At 39.7% G+C, this 27,471-nt stretch overlaps 1 protein-coding gene across 4 annotated transcripts in view; it reads right to left on the reverse strand.

The window, feature by feature from the left end:
• Nucleotides 1–27,471, reverse strand: part of macrod2 (mono-ADP ribosylhydrolase 2) — a 393,753-nt gene that overhangs the window by 284,446 nt on the left and 81,836 nt on the right. The gene's annotated exons all lie outside the window — the stretch shown is intronic.

Consider the following 27,471-nt stretch of genomic DNA (forward strand, 5'->3'; position numbering starts at 1 on the left):
CTACTATAAGAGGGGAGCATCCAAAGAATATGACTAATTACGAGACGCAAACCCTGTGGTACGTCTAGCCAAACCAGGCCAGTTTTACATGCCACTGTCAGCTTTAATGTTCCCATGTTAGGGCCTATACAATAGGAGGGGGGCAGTGAACAGAGAGCTGCTTCACTTTGGCAGCTCTAAAACACTATCAAACACTAAATCACACTAGTACACTAGTTAGATTGTGAGTGGCCTGTCAATTCTGGAGAGCCAATTTTTTGTGGCTTTTACACATACTGAAGAAAATGAAGGTTTTCCTGAGACATACTGAGACTAACTGTAAGGTTGACTGCAGAGCTAAAGGAGAGTAAAACATGTGGGGAGGCACCCCTTAAAGATTAATTTAACTTACTACTCTTTATAATTCCTTTTCCTTGCACTTGGGTAATAGATGGAAAAGTGCCAAAGTATGCAACGTAATATAAGCATGAATAATCCAACATTAACGCTCAGTTTTAATGGTCTTGACTGGACATTTCCTGATGACATAGATCCCAGTGTAAAATAATATAAATCCACCCTCGCTCTCACACCAGGCTAACCAAAATCTCTGGCAGGTGCCTGGAAATGAAGAAAAACCTGAGCTGGGCTGAAAAAGCAGCAAATGTGGGAAAGGATGAAATGACAACACCAGACAGCCTGTATAATTCTGCATAAAATCAAACAAGAATTGACAAAATAAAAGCTGAGAGAGGTGGGACAGGATTTGTTTGTAATTCAGATTGGGAGGCCAAAAACGGAAGGAGAGAAACTGACAGAGGCAGAGGATTAATTCTCCTGTTTTACTGAGAAGAACTCGAGAATAAAATATACTGTGCTAAGTTTTGTTTTTTCAAACAACTTACAAGATAATAAAAAAAAAATGTGACATACAATATTGTTATCCAATGTTACATAACATACTCATTATTAAAATGAATATGTTATGTCACACTGGATAACAATATTGTATTTCAATATTGGAAGATCAAAAAGGCAGTGACATTTCAGGCAGGTACAACTTTAAGACAGCTACAGTGAAATGAAAAAGAATGCATGAAACAAACAGGGATTTGATTGTGATTTTTGGTTGGGTACATATAGCTAATATTGCCTCAGTCATAATACGCAAGATCAATAAGTACTGCACTACTCTGTCAGTTCCCAGTGTTTAATATGGGCTACGAAGCCAAAGTCAACCAGCTGGCCCAAAGACCCCCACTCTGAAAGTTGTTATAGGAAACATGAAAGCTATTGCAAAGGCAGTCTTAATAAGGTGAATCACTACACAGAAATAAACTTTGCGAAAATTCATCCCAACAATAATGTCAGAGGGCAGACAGACCTTCAGTGTAACCACACACTCTGCACAAGTCAACAAGACCTTTTTGTTGTCAGGCCCATTCAATAATACCTATAGTTACAAAGGCTGTTCCTACTGAGAGAAGGACTCAGCAGTAACCTTGCATCCCAAGGACACATCATTTGAAATGCATTGGGTGCCACGGTGCTGTGATATATCCTACTTCCAGAATTAACCTCAGTTAGTCTTTCCTGTCACCAACCAATCGGTGAGTATTAGTAGGGACAGGTCCCAAGTCCCAACACACAAATATATAGTACTTCTTGGTCTGCCTTTTGTATGTTTACCAGCACATAGGGCAAGAGGCAAACATGACAAATTGCTTGAAAGACCTCACAGGTCAGTAAGCCACATGTTTGACAAATAAAATCTAATTGTGAATCATTTGTTTGAAAAAAATCTTTTTTGGAAAAGTGAAGGATGGAAATGTCTCTGTGACCTCTATTACAGGCAGAGATCTATCTGTATTCCAAGGTTACCTCAACCATGAGGCAATCCAGTCAGTGAGCAAAAGGGCTCCTGTCTATGTGTCTCCAAATAGTAAATGTGAGTGCATTGTGGAGAAGAGAGAAAACTGAAGGCACAGATGGCTAAAAGCATACATGATTAAAATGCAATTCAGTTAGGAAGGTGAGATGGATGAATGACCTAAATGGAATCGGCAGCTGCACAGGTAGACTAAGTTTGACTAAACTGGTGTACATCAGTGGGTTTCAATTTGTCCCACAGTATCACAGTAGTCACCAGTTAAAAATCTGAAAAAAGTTAAGCAAATGATTAAACCAAAGATGCAATTACTGTGCATGGATTTCACACTGTACATGAAGTATTTGAGTACAAACAGAAACCACAAAATATTAACGAAAGCTGACAAGATTATTGAAAGCAGAGCCAAATTCTCTCAATCTTTTTAATTAAATGCAAAGATGGAAGCATCCCTTTACAGCATAATAACCGTCACACTGCTAAATTCAGATTTGGCATCAGATTAGAATCTTTGAGTTTTCTCCCTGAAAGCGCTGAAAGAATGTGACACTGTCTGGATTAAGGCACCACTTCAAAGACGAGGGACTTTGTGATCATTAATGGAAGTTCTAATTACTGAGGAGCCACCAGTAAAGGACCAGTGCTAGCTCTCGCAGCATTCATCATTTATGAAGCTGGACCACAGTTTCTACCCTCCAAAGTGTTTAATTGGCTTATCTCTTCTTCAGCTACGCAAAAGCACAAAAGAAACATGGCTTCGGACCCATTTAGAGGAACACTGAAAAACCCGCATAAGTCTATGTCACACAGCATAGTCACAAACCTTACAAATCAGCAAGACAGGATAGTTAACATTACATGCGTTTTTGACTGAACAAAAGTATAATTCATGAAACATAAGGCGGCAGACAGCAAAAAAAAATCTTAATTTGGTCCAGACCGAGGATCTAGCGAGGTGGTGCAATATGCCAGATACCTCTCGAAAAGATTTCAAATGCATTCTTCAAGTTCATTCCCACCAAAAGCTGATATCCCCATATGATTCATACTGTCTTGCAAAATCTACTGTATTCCTGGGTTGCTACAGTAAAGTTCTGATAATGGTGTTCAGAGCATCTGTCAGCTTGTCTTATAAACTAAACCCTTCAGTGGTGTGGCAAATAAGTATTATTTTTGCCACTGCAGGAACTGCCTGTTCAATCTTATTTATAAGTAATACTAGGGAAGTGGATACCTCCTGCCCAGTGCCGCAGTGTGCAAAAGAGGATGTGGTTTAATCTTTACTTCCATCTTTAATGAGATCTGATGCAGGATGAAGCAGGATCCTGTAGTAGCTGCTAGAACACAAGGAAGGTTCGCCAAGCTGCACATAGTAATGCAATAGATGCTGTGTGATAAAGTGATATACACAACCCATCAGGACTGCAATAAATAATTTTCTGTGGTTAGCTGTGTCAGTCCCTCAGAAAAATCTGAGAGAGGGGGGGAGAGAGAGAGAGAGAGAGAGAGAGAGAGAGACAGTAGTGCAGGATTAAACTCTCCAAGCACCCTGTGCTTAAATGAAATGGATCAGCCCAAATTCATTGTCTTCTGGTCAGTGTTCCCTGTTGTGTTAGCACGTCTGTGCACTTCTCCCTGGCTCATGTGTAAGAGGACTGGGGAAGACACACTCTTGCCTGATGGGATTGGATATCTGGACTTTTTTTTTTTTTTTTGGGGGGGGGGGGGGGTGTTATTTTTTCTCCAACTAACAGGGTGTACAAACATTTGCTCTACAACCTCAGTGGATGTGCTGTATGTTCCAGTAACAAGGTCTGACCCCTTTCCCTGAAGCATTTGAGGTATAAAAACATACTCTTCCAGCTCTGTGGGCTACTCAGGGAGCACTGATACCCTGTCAATACATTTCTTTGCCTGTCCTCCCCCTCGTTGCTTAAAGAGAGGAAGCATTCATTCTTTAAGTTGGCCTAATCAAGTTTGAATCGAGTTAAAAGCTGTGTGTCAATCTTTACTAGCACTCCGGTTGCAGATATGTAATCTCCAGTGGTGTCTCTTGGGCATATTTAACTCATACATAAATACAGGGATTGTCTCCTACAAATATATAATATGTCACTGCTGGCCAGACAGCAAGTATTAGTTACAGCCACCCAGTCTAGACTGGAGTCATACTAGCTTTGAGAACAATGATATGTATTTATGTATTTTCTCTTTTAGGGTTGACATTTTGGAACAGAAATATGTAGGAAATGAAGAACTAATTCCAATAATACCTTTTTAAAAAACAGACACACATACTCTCCTCATGGCGACATACACATACTGTACATAAGGAACAAATACTAAAGTTCTCCCTACAAAACCTTCTTGTACAGTTGCCTCTGCACGCAACAACAGTTGTGTTGGTCTACGAAGGCCAATGCTCCTTATGGGAGGCTGATTAAGCAGGAGGCTACATTCAAGCAAGCAGCCCAAAGGACAAGAAAAAAGGGAGGAGTCCCATTGTGGGAGACCATTGGCCCGCAATGTCTCTTGCACAACTAATTTAATCTATGATCTCTCCCACCCCAATTAAAAGACAAAATGGCCTCAGAACAGCTGTAAAGGGATGCCTCACAGGAGTGCACTAACCGCTGTTAATGTCAGAAGTCTCGTTTAAAGAGTAGCATCTGTTTAGGCTCAACACAGGCCTCATGCCTCCGAGCCCACTAACAGCAGATACAACCCTGCCCATCTGGAGCGTTGCAGCAACACTCTGTCCCCGACTCACACAATCGACTGACATTCATATTGTTTTGTTCAGGTCAGGAGACACCTTTAGTACTAAACTTTATTTGAGGTGAACAAGACTCATTATCAGGTTACATTCATTGATTTCACTATTAAACATTCCTCACTGAAATGTATGTGATATAGTAAGTATCAAATTGTTATTGGAGAAGCTTAACTCTAAAACCAGAGGAGGTGCAAATGGCTCAGTAAACATCAATATATGGGAAAAAACAGCCACTGTTCTCAAAACATTAAATCCAAGTGCTGTTATTCACCAGCAATATTAAACATGTCTGGCTTGAAACGTTTCATTTTCCAAATCACAGTGACGGCTGAATGAATTGGATGATTACAGTATTTTTGAACACTTTGGTTGTTAATAACATACAATATGTTGTATATAATTAATCGATTTCTACATGTAAATAATAGATGCTGAGGTTATAAAAATCCTGAATTCATCTGGGGTAAAAACTTCACAACAAACTGATAACCTGTGCAGGAATGACCTAACAGAAAGACCAAGTTTATGGTGAGTATAAGTGTGTGAGATTCCCAAAGCTATTAAAATTAACTCAGCTGTGATTTGATATTACTCGTTTAACTTCTCAGGACCGGCAGCCTGTAGCTTCCTTTCAGATCTCTCTGCAGTTGGTCCAACAGACACACACCACCCTTCATTCTGATTCAAGGAACAGGAAACAGCAGTGCATACAGTCAGGAAATGGGCTGCCAAGTGAGAGAACAGGAGGTTCAGTAAAAAATGAAATGACATTTATTTAGGAAGAAAGCTCAGATAATTCCATTGTTCGGTGGCTTTCTACGAGGAGTATCCCAATGCATGTTCATCACTCCTGTCAAAACAAGCTGTAAACACTGATTATGTCATGTCTGGATGAGGTCATTTTATAGTCAAGTATCCTTCCATGCTGCCTTTGTGTGTAGAACCATTGTATTTGGAAGTTAAGATATTCCAAAACTATAATTAAATAAAACTTCTGGAGACTTTGGGACTTCTATGCATGAGGGCAATAAAAATAATTTTGTGATGCACTTCATATCTGCTAATATATTAAGGGACTTGATAGAGTTGCTGATCAATAACAATGACATTGGCTTTTAAAATAAACTCATTTAATTGGTTTCAGCACAAATATTCCCACAAATTATTTTTAAGACACACCTAATTCCTCATGTAACTCCCAAAAACTCCTTCCCATAAAGACTTCCAACTACTGTTTGGTGGAGTTTGGTGCTACGAGTTGGCATCTGGCATCCTAACACACTCAATCTGAACACAACTGAGAACATAAATATGTTTTCAAGCAAAAAAAAAAAGAAAAAGACAGAGCAATATTATTATAGCATTTTGGATTGTGATATATTCTGTCCTCTAAGCTCTCCTAGGATCTGTCCTCTATTTAGCTGAAGTCTCTTTACTTGTGACTTTCTATGTGCCGATTCAAGGTTATTTTAAAGCCATCTTAAATCGAAATCCCAATCGGTGTACTTTCATTGGCAAGATGGTTGGTTTGTCAATGAAAAAAAGCCTTGCTATGGGCCTCAATCACCACACTACGCACAGACATCCAATAAGAACCTGTTGAAATGTTTGCGCCTGTTCGTCATTTACATTTTTCAAGTAAACTGTTGTCTGCCACTGGTTGACCATTTTAGGTGACTGGTTGCACTGTTTACAGGTGGGCTTGGGCTGCATTCTTCCCATTTTACTATTTTCATACTGTATCATTTCCACCTTGAACCTTGAGTAGATGGACCAGCTGTGACACCACAATGAATCAATTTCAGGTGACTTGAAAAGGAATACATCCTCTTTCAGCTCCTTGCCAGCTCCTTGCATGCACAAGGCTCTACCAAATCTATCTTTCCCCAGCTTCAGTTTCATTGACAATGTAGCAAGAACATTATAACAATACATATGGTAATTCCTATACATGTTAAACTCAAACACGAATAATTTTCTTTGTTAGTGCCTGTACCTCAAGTAAATGGGTTGAGACGATTATCAAATATATAGGACTGATTTATCACAGCTACACACATGTCCTGACTCATCAAAAACAGCAGAAGAAAGCAGCTGTTCAGCATGCATTCTCAGCAGCTTTCAGATGGCCATTATTAAGGAATAAGTATTGGTAATCAAGTTTATCAAGTACACAAACCTGCAGTTTCCGTATGTTTCAGCATGGTTCATGGCCTATATATAAAAACACAAAATACACCAAAATGTAGCACTTAAAGGACCTTTTGGATGCAATAAAATAATACCAAGTTAATGATTTTGGCGGTGGAAGGAGAGAAAGAGTTGGGTGCAACATAAGAGATCTGTCAGTGTCCTTATCCTGGTCACTTGTTTACAGTATCTCTAAAATGAGAAATATGAAATCAAATTGCCTAACATGAAGTGGCTAAAATGTATTTTTATTAATATGTGCCATAATTTTTGATAGTCACTTACTCTCTACCGCTTAACTCAATACTCAACATACCATACACAAACCGTATTTCTGTATTTTTTAGAGGAGGAAATAACTTGTAGCTTCTAGGAATGGGTGCAGCTGACACCAAGACAATAATTATAGTATATAGACACACAAGAATCCTGAATATCAGCAGATCATTATCTTCCTGTTGAACATTTCCTGGGATTGGTAAAAATTGTGCTCATTAGTAGGGGGTAATAATTGATTAACTATTACGTGTAAACAAGGTCCCTCTTGAGTTGGTATGATCACAGATGTACTCTGAATAGCTAAATCCAGATATTTCATTACTTACAGGCTTATAATGTGACTCAAAACCTTTGGCAGAGAACCAAGTGTCAGATCTATGCGGTTAACGGTTTAGTTTTTTAAACAATCGTGCGCAGGTTAACAGTATGCATTACTTTCCCGACCCATGCATAGAAAACAGCCCTGAAGCAACCATGTGATGTAGTGCTCTTATATTTATGTCAGGCATTTAAGCAAAGGATAAGTTAACATTAAATCCATTTTTCTGAGTTAGTGAATTGTGTGTACAGTCACTTTATTACACTATCAATTGATCTAGGTCCCTGGCAATAATAATATCTTCATTTCAACATAAGGATTTGCCCTTTTCCTGAGAAAATGCAGTAATTCTGTCTGCTAAACCAACAAAAATCTAAAAAAAAATCTGTGATGTTCTCTGGTACACCATGCTCCCAAACACCAACACACTGCCGCAACTACTACTACTGACGCTGTGTTTATATATATATTTTTAATTTCCATTGTTGGAGACCTCCTGACATTATACATAGGCTCATCTTTGTATAAGGTCAGTATATTCTGCTGTTAGATGCTGATGGGTTTACATACCACTGTTCTGTTGAAGTCTTTTCCTCATCGATATGTGTTTCCCATTACCTTAAACAGAATCTAATCTTATCCCTAACCCAAGCCAGTCACCTTCTGAGAGGCTTAACCTGACCCCAACCAGATATCTCTAACCATATCCTAACCATATCCTATCCTAAAGCCCTCAACCCAATCATGGACATTAACAGCAACAGGAAATACAATTCTAGCAGGAGGCAAACACAATCTACTAGTAATAGTAGTAGTAAGCTGGCAGTCTACATTGTTGATGAGTGTTAAGGTATTAATCAGCGTTACAGTGTTTGGAGAAAATTTACACCCTTCCTTACACGTATTCACATCCCCGTTTCCCTAACTCTCCACAGCCTCTGCTGCATCTGTGGAAGCCTTGCTAAACTAAGCTAGCAATTCAAACAGCTCCAAACCACCATCTTGGCCATCAGTGAAAGTGAAGACTCGGGAGACTGAGGTCACTGTCACAGCTTTTCACGTCAGTTGGTAAAAAAAAGACGCTTCGGATCATGTGAGTGACACGTGAGCTATTACCAGACAGTTGGAGTTACAGAGTTACGTATGTGATAACTGAAGTTCAATGAGTTCTGGATAACCCCCAGATCTAGTATCTAGACATTATAATGGCTAAAAAAAAAACAAAACAAAAAGGCTTAAATGTGTTAAAGCTAAAACAAGGTGCTATGTTGCTCTTTAACTAGATTTGTCATGTTTATTGTTTTGAGACAGTCACTCTCAGATATCAAAATTATAAAAAAGTAATTTCAGCTTGTTTGATATGGTGAAATGTCCTGAGTTTAACTTCAGAACTTAAACCAGTGAGATGCCTTCAGCTTTTGAAAAATAAGAATGCCCTGCCTAATTAATGACTATACAAGCCACCAGCTTCCATGTTTACCCTACTCTGTTGAACATTATCTCCAGCAAGCTGTGTCATCTTTGAAGTCCTGCTTAAGTATTTTTGGCAGAACAAGCTCAATTATCTCCTCTGAGATTAATTGCCCCTTAAAATCATGACAGAATTTCTACAAAATGGAGCAACATTGGAGGTATTTTCACTCTCCTTCTTGTTAGCCTTGTCTGACTGTATCGGGTTGAACTTTTGAAATACACACTTGCTCAAGGTCTGTTTGGAGATGGAGCAGGATTTTGCTTGAAAGCTTCAGGGTAAAATCCAGCACATAAATTGTTTTCCATCACAAGCATAGAAGAAAGATGGGCAAGAGATGTGTTTGCCTTTATTCTACAGGGTGGAGGAAACTTAACTACTGAACCATATTACTGGCCCTCTATGGGCTGCCGTTCTATAAATTTAGGGAGTTTGGCTTTACCGATTCTTCAATGCAAAGCAGGAAGAAAATTGAGTGTATTATCGAAAGGACAACATATGGTTACTGTGGCAATAAGAAACCTCTATACAATTTTGAAAAAAAAACAGTCCACAGAAGCTTTCTGTATGTAAAAGTACATATTTGTTATGGCAAATTATGGTAATGTACAAGGTCAACTTTGTTGTAGCAGCAAAAATGTGGTTGTTTACAGTATGTCCATGTGCAGGTGGTTCCAACATTTCCCATGCAGTAAAAAACATATCACCTCTTGGATAAATACTTGATTGTATTGTTTCCTACTCTTTGAGATAATAGGGGCTTAGATGGATATAGGATGTGATGTGGCACAACATATGATTTCATATGATAGTAAACTGTACAATACGATACAAAGCATGCAGGTGTATTAAGTGAGCTTGTAAAATAGATAATACAATAATATAATACATCAGACAATGTCCCTTTAGATTTCTCTCATTTTATATTTCATTAAAAGGAACAAAATATAAAAATCGGATTCTTCATCAATCAGAATTAGGCTGTATACTGAGTGATTTTCTGTCTGAAATGTAGCAAATGTATTATCACCAAACACATTTTTAAAGTATGCTACTGGTTTTTCAAAATCACTAGCTAATGACTAAATAACTTCTACCATATTATTTTGATTATGTGTGTGGCTGACAGCTTTGCAGTCACCCGCATGCTCTACATACTTGTTTCCCAAATGATTACATTACATAAATATTGCTTTAGGCCAGATTGTGCATTAGTACAACAAAATGTTGTTCCACCTCCAATATCAATGGGTTATTTACAGCTCAGCCCACTATAAATGCATCACCTTCACTTCTTAAGTCCTTAACAGATGTGTTGTGTGACCAATGCATAGTGACACTTGCCACCTCATGAAAACTACTGGTGCGCCTAACCGCAGTAAGAGTTTTTGGCACCGGTAAAACAAATTTACTGCAAGTAAATGCGTAAAACTAGACTCACGCAGATTTTACAAAAAAAGCTCCCTGAACAATCGAAAGACGAACAAATCTGAACAAACCAGAGAGATAATAGTAACCATCAGCAACTGAATGGCTACTTTGTTACATCAAAAACAAAAACATGTCTCATGACCCCTCTCAGCCGAACTTTTAAGAGTATCTCTTTGCAAAGTGCCTAAATCTGATCACTGAATTCATGAGCAGGTCTAAATTTAGAGGAGCCATTGTTTGTCCAGTCTCATTTGGATAGCAACATGCTCCTTAATGACGCCAGCCCTTAGTAAGAAAGAGGGTATTCCAAAAACACTAAGGTGAAGGAAGGAAATGTGACTGCGCAGGTTTTGAGTGGCTTAATCTCACACTAAACAGGCAAGTGTAGAAGGACACCATGCCTGGCTGCAGTCCTAATCGTCCTGAAAGAACTTCTTTGCGCTGCTGTTTAATCCAATTCTATTTAGCATTAATGCCCTCTGAGAGCTCCTGCCTTTCTGCTGTAAAGAACATTACAGTCACACAGGCAAATCCAGAAAAGAACAAGAGTGTGTGATATATTTGTTTTTTTAATCCAAGCATTACATTTTGAATTTTCCATCAGTCTAAATTTCATGGCAACTATTAGTATCATACAACCTGATACACTGTAGATATTAGTGACTGTATTTTTTTCCCCAAAAAACATTTAAAACAAATACCCTACATAAATGGAGACTCTTATGATAACAGTCCTTTTCCCCAAAAGTTACACATGCTCTTTTATACAACAATAAGAAACTGACATTTTCGTACTGCCTTTTATTGTATCTCGTCTCGTGGATTAATTCCTAATCGACTGGACTTTGTCTTTTAAAATTACACAAGTTAAAGAAATAGGTTGGACAATGAAATTCTCATTTTAAAAATGAAAAACATAAATATAAAGGTTATCATTTCTTCTTAATAATGGTGCTGCTACGGTTGCAGATATAGGCAGTTGAGAGGGAAACATGCATGGGCTGTCTCATCACCATGTTTTATGGATCTTTGCTGAAGAGGATTAAAAACTCCTTAGGATGCTGGTATTAGAGTTTTACAGTTCAACAGCTAAAGACTTAATGCTATTGGAAACAGTGACCGTTCCTAAAAAGAGCAACAGGGACTACAAAAGGGGTTAAAGACAGGGTAGGACTGAGCCTCAGCTAATGATGCAATGTGTGCAAGTGTCCACAGGAAAAAAGAGAAGGCCTGATGGCTGACTGAATGAGAGTTAGACTGGGAAAAAAGGGGATTAGACCCTTGGATCAGGGAAATTCAACTTTGTGGGCTTAGGTGAAAGGAGTTGGAATAGTCACCCATGCCTGCTCCAACCCGTTTTGTCCTTAGATACAATAGACTTAGCTCTCTGGTTATGATCACAACCCATTACTAATGCATTACCACTGAATTTAAGACAGCAATTTACTGATTGCCATCAATTTCAGATGTTGAGACAGCGTCTCGAGTCACCCATTTTGCAGAGATTTGTTATGATCTGATTAGCGTTTGGGTCCCCAGTGAAAGTGCCAACTGCTCCTGATCCACATGGATGAAAAGTGCATACAGTGAGATGAAGTGAGGAAGGAAATAAATTAAGGTTGCTGTGGCCATTTTGTGTGAGGAATGAAGAGCTATTGCACTGCATTCCAAAAGCTTCGACTGTTGCTTTAAATGAAATGCTTGGCTTAAACGCGCTTTCTTGCATGGAACTTCATGCAAATCTCCGAGCTGCCCTCTGACCTGCAGACAATTGTGGGGCAGTACTTAGAGAGCGCTCCCAGAGATTCTCCCCCGGACTCCAATTAGGGGGGCTTCAAATTGCTATACACAACAGGCTAAATACAGGCCAGAGCATCTTAAGCTGCTCTGCATGTGCTGCATAGCCTGCTGGTTCCATGGCAAATGCAGTGAGAAAGGTGATTAAGTATTTCCAAACAAGCCTTCTGAAAATTGTGGTGTTATTTGAAATGTTTCACTATTTACAACCAGGGAAAGCATAGATAAAAAGAAAATTAATGGTCAAAGAAGACAGGAAGAGCACTGTTTATTAGACGTGTGGTTGTTTGAGTAAATACACTACAGCACATTACACTTCAAAGATTAAAGCCGGAGTGCGAATATGTAAACGTGTATTGTTGTTTATTTCCAAAAAAAAGTGTTATCTTAACTGACCACTGTACTATAAGAGGTGTAAAATTTGGCAAGTGCTCTGCACTCTAATAAAAGGAATGCAGCAGTTAGGATAAAATGCAGGCTGTACCACACATAATCCTGAGGCAGAGTGTGAAACATACTGTATAATGTATGCACAATAAGTAAAGCTGTGCCACTACAAGATAAAGGGCTGCATTTACCCCTTATAGTGAATACAAGTCAGGGCAGCAACAAATTAAGGTTGTTGGTATGAAGAAATAATGTGTGAACTGTGGGTAGAAAAAAAAGCTTTGTAGTTGCTACATAAAAAAACAAATCCCGTAAAGCTTTGTGATAATTACATTTTTAGCTGGATAGTATAAATAGCACAACATTGCCTCTGAAGGCAAGTTCATGTTTTCTGCTTGCCCTTGGATGAACATGTACTGCGGACGTGGACAGAGACGCACTTCTACTCATACTCCAATCGGGGGGATTGCGTACGCATACATGTTTCACATATGCGCACTAGAAAACGCACACAGCAAGTAGAAGTGCTTCTTTGTGTGTAGTATTTGTCTGGACAACATGAAAAAGGCATTAAAAAAAAAAAACAACTGTGTGTGCGACCACTTAACAAGAATAGCACTAAGGATGGGAAATAAACAGTACATACATATGGTGCTCAAGACAAGCGTCCAGTTTCCTAGTCTGGCACATGCACAGTTGGTGCGCTCACGGTGTGGACAGGATGCACTGACACAAAGTTTGGGCTGCATGGTTTACTTTACTAACTATAGCATGCAGCTGTACTTTGCTTTTTCCATTTAATCTAACAAAAACTGCATGCTACTGGTTTTGATTTGAATTATTATCTTTGCATGAAAAGTATAAATTAAAATCCATTTCAACAAGAAATTACTATATGCGGCCAGCAGACCCGGTAATGATGAATTACAAGAAGCAATGGAGTTTCTTATTTCATCCTCTACACACCACCTTGTGAAGTAGACAGTTGTGAAGCAGTCACTTAAATAAACAGAACACTTAATCTGAAAGGTCACAGGTGCTTATCAGAATGTGAGGGCCGCTTGCTCTGTAGCTGAGAAAATGCTCTGAAAGGCACTGCAAATGAGAGGGACCGTATGAAAGATGGGCAGTGACAGCATGGCTATAGACACAAAGACATGCATAAAGATTTCACTTAAAGCTTGCCAAAGCACTTATCACCTGTCACTTTGACCGAGCATCTGCTTGCCAATCCATTTGAGTGCTCAGGTAGGTTGTCTTTTTTCCCCCATCTCATCAGAGGCGCATTGAAATTCAACCGCTTGCATGGGTTGCAATGGGTTTGAGGAGAATTACCTGAGCAGATTAGAGCTGGAGACAGCTGGAGAGAGCTATCGTCTGATCATTCCAGCTTTTCCTGCTTTATTTGTTTTCCCTGCACTTTTAGCTAAATTAGTAATTACAGTCACCCAGCCAATCTCACCATGGCCACCATGAAGCCAAAGACACACCTGCAGAAGTGCCACAAACAGTTTACTACTGCACAAACTCCGACAAGCTATTGAGAAAAACTGTCTCTTCTGCAATTCCCATGTGAAACCTAGTAGAATTACAGCAGGCAAACAACAAAAAAGTGTAAAATTGAAATGACTGTTGAACACTAAATGGTCTATCAGCATAGTTAGGCTGTATAGCTCAGAAAACATCATGCAGAATCAGTTTCTTACAGTAAAAGTCATCATATTGTCAAACAATTCAGGGCAACAGAGGAAGCATTAGGCTTAGGGTTCCATAGCATCTAATCAAATCTGAATCCACTATTAAATCTCCTTATCAAATCTAACTATTTTCAAATCCCTTATTGAATATATTTAGCTTAGTTTTTCAACACTGTTGAATAACAAAGTTATAAATAACTCAATATTAAAGTAAAGAAAACTCTTCAACTGTGATGTTCAATAAGCTTTTTATTGGCAGAGAAGGAAGAAACACTACAATTTTGAAGGGCAGTCTAATTAATGATTGAACCTGAGCAGTGTAGAATATATTATGTTGACTACCATATATCTGACACAACGTCCAAACAATTTTATTATTAGTTTAATAATTTGATTTTAAGTCATATTAACATTTTGTTACACGGAATAACAAAAAAACTGTGGCTCTGAACCTAGATCCTTTATTAATGTATAGTATGATTGTACTTTTTACACCAAACTGACTTGTTAGTGCATGTTTTTGGCGTAAATCAAGTTTGGTCCATTTTTCTATAGATAAGTTGACCCTGAATTACCTTTTAGGATGACTGTATAGTATTCTTTTTTTTTTTTTTTTTCCAATTCAATTCATTTTTATTTTCCATGGCATTCAAATGTGGCTTTAGATTTATTTATTCATTACCACTACATATGTTGTCCAAAATTTAACTGGCCATGGAAACCCAACTTTAGTTAGTTAGCTTGAGAGAGGGGAAAACAGAAGGTTCCAGATGTAGACTAACTGTAACCATGAAGCCTTTTTCAGACGTGGAATCTGCAACATTGCTGGATGTTAAGAGTGCTGCAGTGCTTACATGGCATTTAGCATGTGAGAAAGAGTTCTAAAGCCCTTTTCTGACCTCATTGTAGTGGCAGCACTGATGGAGAACAGCAGTGAGTTGGAAAACAATGATATCAAAGAAGAAGAGTGTCCCCAGATCTCTCACAGGCTGCACACAGTAATGGATTTTATAACTTATTTTGCAGTTGAACTGGTTATCTCCGTGAACAACGATCAATGTCAGCACTGCAGGAGGCTTGCACCAACTCACACTCTAAGCAGCCACGTGGATCCCCAAATACCTTTTCTAACCAACTTCATCACTTATTAGTTATTACATTTATAATTCTGCTACCTATTTTACAAAGTCCAACAGCGCTCAAGCAAAGTTTATAGCTCTGGGTGAATTTCTATATTTGCTCACATACTGTATATAAAGGGCTTTGCTGGCATGAACAAAAGTTTCAAATTTACGGGGACTGTGGTAATGATTAAAGTGAGAGGTTTTTTTCTCTTTTGCCCGGCAACACAAAAGGAAAAAAATCCCAAATCAAAGCACATCTTTAAAAATAGGTTCACCTGATGCAAGAACTTCTCCTCTACAACTTAAAATTGGCCCATTTACAGTATTTCTTGGTTTATTAAACTAATTTTATAACAAAATTAGATAACAAATGACAACTTTATCTAAGTGCGACGGTAAGACGGCAAAAATAGCCCTTTCAATATGTCTTTTTAATATGTGTATTTAACCTTGTGCATGCTGTAACCTTTTTGTTAATATGACTGCATTCAATTGAGGCTTGAGCTGTGTTGAAGTGGAATGGTCCTTGCGAGTCAGACTACTTGCATAACTTGGACATAAAATGGACTCAAAGTCTTTTTCAAACATGATGCAGACATGTACTATGAAATTTCTGGTGCATTTAGGGAGCATGTCTCCAAGGGGCATTGAGCTCAAATTACTTTCCGTTTCCACATAGTCACAAAGGTCTGCCAATGTTTTGGTCTGCTCAATTTATGACTGTACAATCCATACTAATTGTCTAAAAACACTCAGAAAACAGTCAAAACTGAGAAAAATTGACTCCATAAGCTTTTAGAATGTCCGAAAAAATACTGCGTGCATTTAAGAGCCATTTGAAGTCGTAATCACATTCTTCAATAACCAAATCATATTTTAAAAGCTGCTGAATTGTGTGGTACTATGCACTGTGCATTATTAATATCTTTGCAGACTGAGCGGGATCGCAGTGTCTTTGCCAATAGACAGTCATATTGGTTTGCAGAGTGTGGCTAACATTAGCAGCGCTAACACCAGCAAGCCTTCTTTCCTGGCATGTTAACGTCCACAAGCCTGTGCTCAATGTGTATGCACATTGCTCCAGTCAAGTGGTTATATGCTAGTTTATTCTGACACAGCCTAAAAACAACCTTATTTTCTAGATCAAAATACTGAAAAGCCACACTTGTAGTGGCGGGTGGCATCGTAACATTAAGATACAACCGTTAACTGGAATTGTACATTAAGAAAATGATTTTAAAACTTAATTTAAAAAAATTTGTTTAGCCAACTATTATTCCTGGTGCCAACTAACGAGGGTACCAAGATTGAATCTTTTAGTCGACTAGTCATGCACATCCATATTACACAGACTCCCAAAGTAGTATAAACAGGACTAAGTACGTGTCTACTGTCCATGGTCTGTATATCAGGGCTTTTATGGCGACAGTGCGCTCCCCTGACAGGTCCCTGGTCTCAGCTAACACCTCATTTAGCAGTGGAAGCTCGAGGTCAGGAGAAACCCAGAGACTGCTGTGTGTTTCAATATGACTGGTTATGGGTAAATAGATGAGCCAGGGGGTTATTCATACTGCGATCGGTTTCATATTCCATGAGGCCCCATACAAATGACCAAAGAAATCCTGGCTTAGAAAGTAGCAGCAAGATTTCTAAGCAAACAGCTTGGCAATTGCTCACTTGGTGAACCATAAACACAACTAGCTTTCTCTATTCTTTCTCTCACAATAGTGCTGACCAATATAGTGGCCTCCAGGTAGCAATCAAAAGAGCAAGGATATCTCAAAAAGTGCTCGGTGCTGTAAGACTGCTATAAGGCTTTAATATTTTTCATCCTTAGCACATTAATACCATGCCCAAAGAATACTGTGAAACCATGGACTTTTGCCAGGCCAGCTAGGCCTTCTGAGGCTGCCTGCCCATGCTGTTTGGGTTGACTCAGCCCAGTCACCATGGAAACGTGGTTGTACGAACAAAGGCAGAGAGTTTGTTAAACATGTCAGGGGCAAGGTCGGCTGGCCACGTGATGTGGGTGGTAGTGGCAGCAATCACTGGTAGAAGGTGGAGGGGAAGACTGGTTGCATGAAACTAAACAAAACAAAGACTTGATAACCTTATGTTGCTGCTATTGAATTTGAGCTGGGGAGCCACTGCTAGAAAACATCTCTTTTGTTGCAGTTGACTGACATCATGTGCAGAGCACCTAGCAGACCTTATGTGAAGTATAGCTGATGCTTGACACTTGTATCCACACACTCATACACAAAATCTCACAATGACAAAAAAAGATGTAAAGGGTGGCTCAGGTAAAGTGGTTCAGGTGGCTCAAATATCCAGACTGCTGGATATGTGAGGAGCTTCAAATGCCTGTCAGACTATGAGAAAAATCACACACTGAGTCCCAATGGAGTATTTTTTGTCACTGCATTCAGAAGAGCCATGCAAGGGTTCAGAAGCCTTAGCCCCAATTATAACCCAGCAGATTACTGCACAGCATACAGAGCACTGTTACACTACAGAAATGGGAAAAATGAATACTCAATATTACTTCTGCCACATGTAGCTTTAGATCTGACAAATGATGTGACTGATCCCCACCAACCCGCTGACAGATTTAGTGACAGAAAAACTGTTTCTTTCTGCATTTGCACTTGTGCAGGGATAAGAATCTTCTGCTGGCACAGCAAACAACAGTGAAAGCAGCTCTAACTCACTTCTGCAAGACATTAATTACTAACTCAATATAGTCTGAGATTACATTGGTGTTTTAACAAGAAAAGTAAGATTAAGAGGAAACGTGGACACATTCACACAGAATCAATTTCAACAATAGATCAGGAGATCTGTAATGGGCTACTGAGTCTGTACGGCTAACTCAGAAAGTGAGTATGCTCTTGTGGATAAACAGAGAGGAGGAAAAAGGCGCTCTCTCCAGGGAATGTTAGATAATTCCCAATTGAGCCCATTGGCTCCCACCCACACGCACATACACACACAAACAGAGAAGAGATACAAGCGAGAATATTTATTAGGAGTATACTGAACTCTAATTAAGCAAGGCGGAAGGAATACATGCAGGTGTAGGTTACACCAGTTTCTGAAACCCTCACTTCTCCATATCGCAGCCACACTGGATGACAACACTATCCCTTTCTGCGGGTATGACGTCACTCTCGGCCCACACCCCTACTCCTACAAACCCAGCACCCTGCGTTCTCTGCTCCTCCTACTGCACCTCTGTGGCACCAGTGCAGGCGTGAAATTCGGCGGGCTGGGAAAGCCATCCACACAAAAGAACAGACGGCAATCCACACCAGGAGAAGACACACTTCCTGCTTGACTGGCATATAAATTCATGTTGGTTGGCTCCAACTCCTCAACTCAGACGGAAAAAATGTACACGGCAGAGTAACGGGGCCAAATGTAAAAACACAGCTGTTTTTTTTCCTCTTTGAGAATGAAAGACATAACCCGTTCTCTGATATTTTACTACAATACTCTCCAGAATCAAATTAACAAGCAAAAACATCTAGTTACTGTATTCTGGCAGAAAGGGGACACTACTGGAGACAGATGTTTTCCCACAATATGAACAGCTGATAATGCACTCAAACTTAAAAGTCCAATGTCATTTTTACAAGAGCTGTTCTGGAAACACACAATACAGCTGCTATAGCTATGACTCCATTTTGGGGCATCACCTGTTGCTATGAAGTCAAATCAAAGTCTCTCCATGTGTCACTATGTGTGTGTGTGTGTGTGTGTGTGTGTGTGTGTGTGTGTGTGTGTGTGTGTGTGTGTGTGTGTGTGTGTGTGTGTGTGTTTGCGTGTGTGGGTGTTTGTGCATGTGTGTGCTTCAATGTGAGTTAGTGAGAGCATGTGTTTTATCAGTTGCTGGCGCTTGTTTGAACAGAGCCATGATGAAAGCTTAGTAAAACACAAGAGAATGTCAACCGAGGACTAAAGTCAACAGACAGAGTCTCGACTCTGCCAGGACCCCTGTGAGAGGGGCCTCGCCCTGCGACACCGCACCGGACTGTCTCTCCACACCATTTCTCTCCACCAACCTTCAGCAGCAAGACACAAGAATGCACAACACAGGGACAACTAAGTTCTCTGATACAGTATAAAGACATGAGGAGAATATGAATTATGAGACAGAGAGAGGGAGGAGGACAGAGAGAGGAGACAAAATACAAGCTCATAAAGAAGCACCGCCAGGCTGTTTTACTTTTCTTTTCCTTTTCCAAGCAGAGGCGAGTCAGCTCAGCATACAGGATTATAAAAGGCCGGGGGTAGACACTGTCCAAACACACCACTGAACAAGTATAACTAGAATATGTCCATTTCTATACTCTGCTGGTATTATTAAAAAAAACAACAACATACAATTAGAAATCTTCCTTCCGTTTTAAGTGGAATAACTGATGCAGAAAAAATATTCAAGGCAAACTGCAGGTACTGGTTTTGAATATATTGTTGAGATTACAGCCTCATATTTTTGGTCTGGTAATGTACTGTGAAGGCAGCAGAAGGGCAAATGGTAAAGCAGGCTGGGCAAACATCTAGCTGAAGCTTCACTTTTTTTTTTCTTTGTCCGTTTTTGTGTGGGAAGCCAGTAGAGCAAGCCTGAATCCCTATTGACTCAATGTGCTGAGACGTTTTCCCTTTTACCAATGCTAAAGTAGGCATGAGCACTAATCCTTAGGGGTTAAATGGAGCCTCCTCTGGGGTTTCCCTATCCTGAGAGAGCTGGGGGCGGCTGCTGCTGCAGCACACACTGAACTTTAATGTATTTGGCAACTTTTACAAACCACGCAATGGAATTGTAACTCATAACTCTCTCAAGTAATGCATCATTGAAACAGTGTTGAAAACAATTCTTGTTGGGTTTGTATCTGCTTAAATAAAAGGTTTCCCATGACAGATACTCAGGTGATAGGCATGAATAAGAGAAATGTTTCTGATGATGATAATTAAATAATGAAATTTTAATGATCACAGTGGTCGAAATTGGGTCACTGGAGCATCAGAGAGATAGCTAAAGATAAAAAAGTACAGAGAATTAAGTGCAAAACAGTTCACAATAAGAAGAGTACAATTAAAACATAGTTGGAGCACTGTAACAGGCAAAAATAATAATTCAGCGACTGAATATTTATACATATACGCACATACACACACACACACACACACACACACACACGCACACACACAATTTAGCCAAATTAAAACCGGTAAGTGGTTTTGATGTTGAGGCTGATTGATGAATGTTTGCAACTGTTCATATTATATGCAGCTGGGCAAAAATGCCTTATATGTTTACATGATCCTAAAAAGAAGACTTGGAAATGTTGATTATGAACTGCTTTAATGGGTATAAAAGAACAGATTTTGCAAAAGATAGTCACAGTGATGAAAGTTTCCAAACAGGAAATTCTGGCATTTTCTGTATAAACAGTGACCTTTACAAAGAGAGGAATGCGTTTTTGAGAGCCTTTAGCAATGTTCTGCAGAAACGTGATGCAAGCAGATACAATTCAATCAACAGAAAGAGTGTTCACCAATAACAATCGCCAGAGAAAGAAAACATTTCCATTTCAAATTGCAGAGACTGAGACAGCATCAGTGGCTGCCAAAGTCTGGCAGCTCCTGCCCCCAGTGTTTTACCTTATTACTGTGTATAAATTCACATCTCTGTTATTGCCTGTGTGATTGATGTTGGTTATAATGACACTACCTCTATTTACCCAACACATCAACCCATCTCTTCTATGTGATTTGCTGGTTGACTTCCTCTACCTTTCACTGGTTGTCTTTGATGGGTCAGCTTAAAGGAGTTCTTACTGGCCTGTGAAATGTCACAGCTTTGTCTTTATTGTTCGTTTGTGAAATTGTAGCATAGAAAGGTATATTTCAAGGCTATAATCTAAAAGAAGAAAAGCACTACTCCTGGGCCCAGACCTTAAAATACACCACAAATATTTACTTCTGGCTCTCTGTTAGCAGAGACATACTTCTGACTGAAGGATTTCAACATAAAAACATGTCTTGTATTCAAAAGCAATAAAAATTCTTAATGTTGATTACCACTAAATGATACAAGTAAGCAGCAAAAGGGTATAACCATGTCTATATAAGCACACTTGTCATGTTTAATTTATATCAATGATCTGCTTTTTGTCATGCTGTGCCACTGACACCTATCAGCACGGAAAGTGAAGTAAACCCTCCTGTGATCCTTTCCCAAGGTTTTCCTCCATTTCCCCTGTGAAAGGGGTTTTGGTGTATTTTTCTTTGTTCATTTTAGAAGAGACTGGGGAGGTGTTTTTGTCACTTTTGCCTTTAAGGTGTTTACAGTAAGTAAACTCTTCTTAACACAACTTAAATAGTACATAAGACTTCGGTTATTTACTATACGTTGAATATGTTACATTTAAATGGCAGTAAGTGGAAGAAAACAAGTTTATAACTTTGTATTAATGACATAATGACAAAAATGTATGTACAAAGTTTCAGTAATGTTATGCACATGTCACTCCTGATCCACCACTCTGAAATCCTCCCACACCTCATCCCCATCACCGCCGATATAATACACATCTACACATGCACACCTCTTGCTGAGGTTAACCTGAGAAACACCAGAGCAACAGAGTGGGATAAAGAGGGTCTACTCCAGTTACATCCAGTTTTACCTAAAACGTGTCATTCACAACTCCACCACAAGCACCTTACACTCTTGCGCTAATAGATGGGCGGGCAGTCTACGAACACTTCTTTCAGGAAAGTCATAAACGTCCCCTCATCTCAACCAGTCCTTTATTCCCCCATCATCATTCTCTATTGGTTTCCTTTGAATGTGACTCCCAGCTGCAGAGGAATAAGATATCCAATATCCAAGTCACTCAGGATCAGAGCCGAAGCACTGGTGTCAGACACTGAAGTGTAGACACCTTCCTGTTATTGGGTTGGTTGGAGGTGTTAACTAAAAACACCTTTAGGTGGAGTTTAATGCCAATTAAGTTGCTCCGGTTCCTCTGGTTTTCAAAATAGCTTAAACTGAAGATGCTTCTCACCACAATGAAAAAAGGGCAACATAACTCTACCCAGCTTGGACAGATAACGACATAAAAATGAAAAGTGAATTATATCACTCTAGACAACCAAGTGTGGAACTGAATAATGAGAATGTATTTTAAACAATTGATTGAAGCATCGGCTCCAGGTTTAGAGCATTGATGGTACCAATTTTTCTCAAAAATGCATGAACATATAAACATCTCTCATTGCTTTTGTACTTTTGTTACTGAACACTACTGTGTTCGGCTGTGGAAAAAACTAAGAGCTAAGAATTAATTTTTAAAATAAGGTCATTTTTGGATTTGACTCTTGAGAGTAAACAAAGTCAGAGTTAGTGTTTGGCAGAGAGAAATGAACACTTTGATCACGACGATGGAAGGTCTGTGTGATGAGAAATCTCTTCTCTTGTACTCCCCCTCTCTTTACCCAACATGCTATAGCCTAAAAAACCATACTTTCTGAATGTGTTCCAATCAACAGGACCATTACAGGCCTTGAGGGTTTGGATAAACTATCTTATCTTATTTAGAGCAGCAAAGACTTGGTTTGTTTCACGAGATAACATTAGCCCTGGCTTCCTCTCCTTACAGCTAAACACTGACTGACCCTGTCATAAGACACTCAAACACCTAATTTCAAGGGACTATAGCACTAAATTCACCCATATACTGAAGGAATGTGCTGCTGAGTTAAGGAATCAGAAAACTGCATGTTTGTCTTTACAGTTCTGTCGATGCTTACACAGGCATGTAGAGTCTTGTAAAGATAAATGCTACCATTTAACTAAGGCTGGAGAAAAGATGCTAAGTTGGCTAATTACAGATTTAGTGCAGGAATAGTAAACCAGTTACAAAACAAGAGAGAAAGGCTTCAATTAGCTACATGAGAGATGTATGCTGGACTGAGAAAACACTGTATGGTAATTCTATCTTTTAACTCCTTTATTGTGCTGATTAGTGCAGTGGGGGGGGTTGTTCTATCTAATCTGATCGCAGAGCATTGTGTTTGGGGTCATTAACCTATGGGAGGTCCTAAGGTTGACAAGCCCCCCCACCCCCCGCCCCGCCACAAAGACTCTCTCACTCACACACACACACACACACACACACACACCTTTTTTAGGACTCACTCATCCCTGAGTTCCTCTATCTCTACAGACAGCACAACAGAAACCACAAAAACAACCACGAAAAACAAAAGACAAGGGGAAAAACAGCCGACGGAGCTATTTGCATGGCTTGTCATTCTTCCACAAACACATGGCCCAAATGACTACTGACCGAGGCCCCTGGGCTTGCCTAAGCAGCAGGATGTCGGCCCCTTTAGTCTCTGTTGTTGTTGGCTCTTTTCTTTCTCTGGGCTGCATCCTAGTCCCAAGAGATGAAGGGGTCAACCTACCCCTCAACATCTGGGATCTGCATCAGAAAAGACTAGTACCTTACTGTATGGCCTGATAGCAAAACCTTCCTTCATGTAACTGACATCTGCATTCATATGCATAGAGATCCATCAGTTAAAGCTTTCCATTTTGGGCAATACCATGATGCCTACATTTACATTTATACAAACCCAAACTAATGAAATCCATCATCCTTTGACATATTTACCCATTTGCTGATTTATATTTTTTTCCATAAACCCTCTTTCTATCCCTGTCACCCACGTTACATCCTCTGCAAATCAAAAATGTAAATACTCCAGCATAACCAACAGCACCTCTCATCCACAAATCCTAGTTAAACTGTTGTGATACTGAAAAGCTGCCTGTTGGCAGAGCGGAGATGAAAGGCCTACAGCAAAGATTGCTGCTGATTGCCTGTAGAGGATGAATATGCAAATAAAGCAGAAGGTAAATGAAAAACAAAGCGGGGGTTTTGGCAGCAGCCTTTTACATGTTCCCCTTAATTTGGCATTGGTTAAGAACACGGAAAGTCTATCAATAATGAATTCCAGTCATAGCAAGGAAGGAGACATGAGAGGAAATCAGTCTCCATTTTTCCCCTGTGAGCCCTTGAGCATTTTTGGGGCCTATTGTATTTCACAGCTTTTCAGTGATCGCACACTAAGCTTAAGTGACAGATAAACGTAAAATTGAGGGAGATAAAAAAAAATAAATATCCATAACACATAGCTTACACAGCACCAATCAAACGGGGTCCGCAAGTTTTGGCAAACAGTCCAGAAAGTAGGGCACCACATCCTGCCAACTGCAAGCCCTATCTATTGACCAAAGCAAGGGCAAAGAGGTAAATCAATTATCTGGTTGAATGTCTGTCATGAGAGACAATAACTTGGCGCAGGACAGTCTGATATAGAACAAGACCAAGCACGCTTAACAGTTGTTTTGTTGCCACCAGAGCCAAAAGGCACTTTAGCCAGCACTTAGCAAAATCAAGTGGCTTAATATATTTAGCTATACTGTCCCTCTTTGTAAACACACACAACAGAGTAGGAAACAACCTGTCTGTTGTCTGTTGTCACAGTGAAATTGGCCAGACAGACCGGAGTGCATCCTTGGGAAAGGAGAGTGTCTGTCCCGTTGAACAAAAGATGAACAGGGCAACAGATTTACCCTGGTCTTGAGATAACAGAAACCCAACACCGTTGTCCTCCAGTGGGGCTCTTTGTATGTCTGAGAGAGGGTCAATCAGCAGCTGCTGACAGATGTGTCTGAAGTTGATTTAGGAGAGGAAGTCACAGTGAGGTCAGGCACAGGTTTCTCTGCTCTGTTTCTCTGGAGGGAAGACAAGGATCAAGTCAGGATGTCCAAGACTGACCTTTTCTCACCTTGTAGTCTCTGGCATACAACACCTGGACTAATACGATAAGATAGTTAAGATCATTAACACACTAGCAAAACATTAAGCCTAAGTGAAAACTTCGTGACACAATAGAAATTTTATTTCACACTGATTTACCTCCAAATGAACAGCATACAGGAAGACAATTTATATTTGTCTAGGAATCCCATTGGATTTCCAACAAAAGTGAGAGGCACTCCAGCTGGAAAGCAAACAATCTGAAAAACTCCACTGGAGGTCTAAGTAGTTTTGGCAGATGCTCCAGGCTTAAGTGTCTGTTCAATTAGGCACTCCAGTAAAGATGACAATCACGGTTTAACCGTGTGCTGATGTGTTGAGGCTGGAGCTGGACCACGTTCCGTCCTGGCAAAATAACCGAGCATGAGATGTCAGCGGTGGGCAGATATTTAGACAGTCACTCTTGTGTAGCACGCACCATTCTAATGAGGCCATAACAATTGCTGGGAATAAAAGGTCCACATCAGCTCATGAGCACACAATAAAAGAACAGAGTGCAGATACAGACACGGAGTGTAAATGGGGATATTAAATGAGTTGTGCTGTTGCTTGTATGTCAGGAGGTGTGTTAAGAATTCTATATTATATCACTTTGTGTAAACTGGGGTCATTGCAGTATATTGCAAAGTCTGGCTTTTCCATTCACCTGCTGTCAGAGTAAAATATGATTGGGTCTCTAATGCTATTTTTTTGACAAAATTTGTTGTTTTGCCTTTTTTAACGTTCATTAATGATTACAGGACAGCTGCTCTCTCTTGACAAACAGAAAACATGATTAATTTCAGCTAGATATTTTATTATCCCCCTAACAAGTAAATAATACCTCTCTAACAAACCTGCTTGTTTACTGAAAATGAATGCAGACCCTCCAGGCATTTACAGCTCAGTAGCATAATAGGATTGATGTAATTAACAAAAAGTAGTATTGACAGTAGTGAATGACGTGTAAGAGAGGAGTGTCCACATTACACAGACAGCTGCATATGTCACACAGATCTGATCACTGACCCACTGGAATCAACAGGAAGCTGATATTCAACAACAGATAAAAAGAGCTGCTCCATTGCAGCTCAGTGCACCAGGTTGGTGTCTGCCTTGTCAGGCAGCCGGAGGGGGAGACACTGGAGATGACGCAGAGCAGGAGAGAGAGTGTTGGCTGGGTCAGCTCTGCTGTACAACTCTTTGACTAACAGTGTGACTCACTGCTGCTTTGGGCCTAGAAGGGAGCAAACCCACTGTTTGGGTTCATTTAGACATGAAACCAAAGAGGGTGTAACAGAAAGCAGGAGGTGCAAAAGTCAGTACGGTTCAGGTATGTCAGAGCGACTCACATGTCTGTCCTGTGTCAACGCACAGACATACACATATGCATGCCGTATGTATATATACACGGTTGCAGCCACACACACAGAAACACATATTTGGAATCAGCAGAGCTCCAAATTCTTGCTATAAATTATTCTGGTTCATTATGACAACATCATCAAATATTCATTACCTGTTAAAGAATATCTGGTATGTGCTTCACATAAAGGAAAAGGCAATGGTTTTATTAGAATTTTAGATAAATTAAATAGTTTTGGTTTACAATTATGAACACTGGATTTTTTTCTCCCTTTTAGAAAAGAAAATCACATTTACTCTATCTAGATTTAAAAAAACACAAAAAAAACCAAAAAAAAAAACAGCACATGCAACAGAGATAACTGAAAAATCACAATATTTGTAATGAAGCCCCTGATGCCAAAACCCACATTATAAATTATCCTGACACATCTCAAACAAATGTGCAAATGAGAATTTAACTAGAGCTAACAAAACCACATGCCACCTAACACAAACCACTACAAGTATAAGGTTCTGTGTATCTTTCTCACCAAAATGCACACACATACTATACATTGCCACTTTTTTCCCTCCCCCTCTTTTTCTGGCAGTGAGCACTGCCTTCCAACCAGTGACTACTCACTTCTCTTAAGTGCACACATCAGACAAGGATGTGAGTGCCTTTCCCCTTTCCTCCACTCCCCCTAGTGTATCCATTCAACACTGCATCTTTTCTGTGCATCTCCCAAACGGGCGGAGAGAGAGAGAGAGAGAGAGAGGAGGGTGGGAGAGGGAAAGGGAAAGAGAGAGAGAGACACAGAGAGAGAGAGAGAGAGAGAGAGAGAGACCCCTCCTCCAGATGACATCAGTGCTCTATTGAAGCAAAGCTAGAGGCAAACACAACTCCA

Source organism: Xiphias gladius, chromosome 11 (genome assembly GCF_016859285.1).
Source record: "Xiphias gladius isolate SHS-SW01 ecotype Sanya breed wild chromosome 11, ASM1685928v1, whole genome shotgun sequence".
NCBI classification, from domain to species: Eukaryota; Metazoa; Chordata; class Actinopteri; order Istiophoriformes; family Xiphiidae; genus Xiphias; species Xiphias gladius.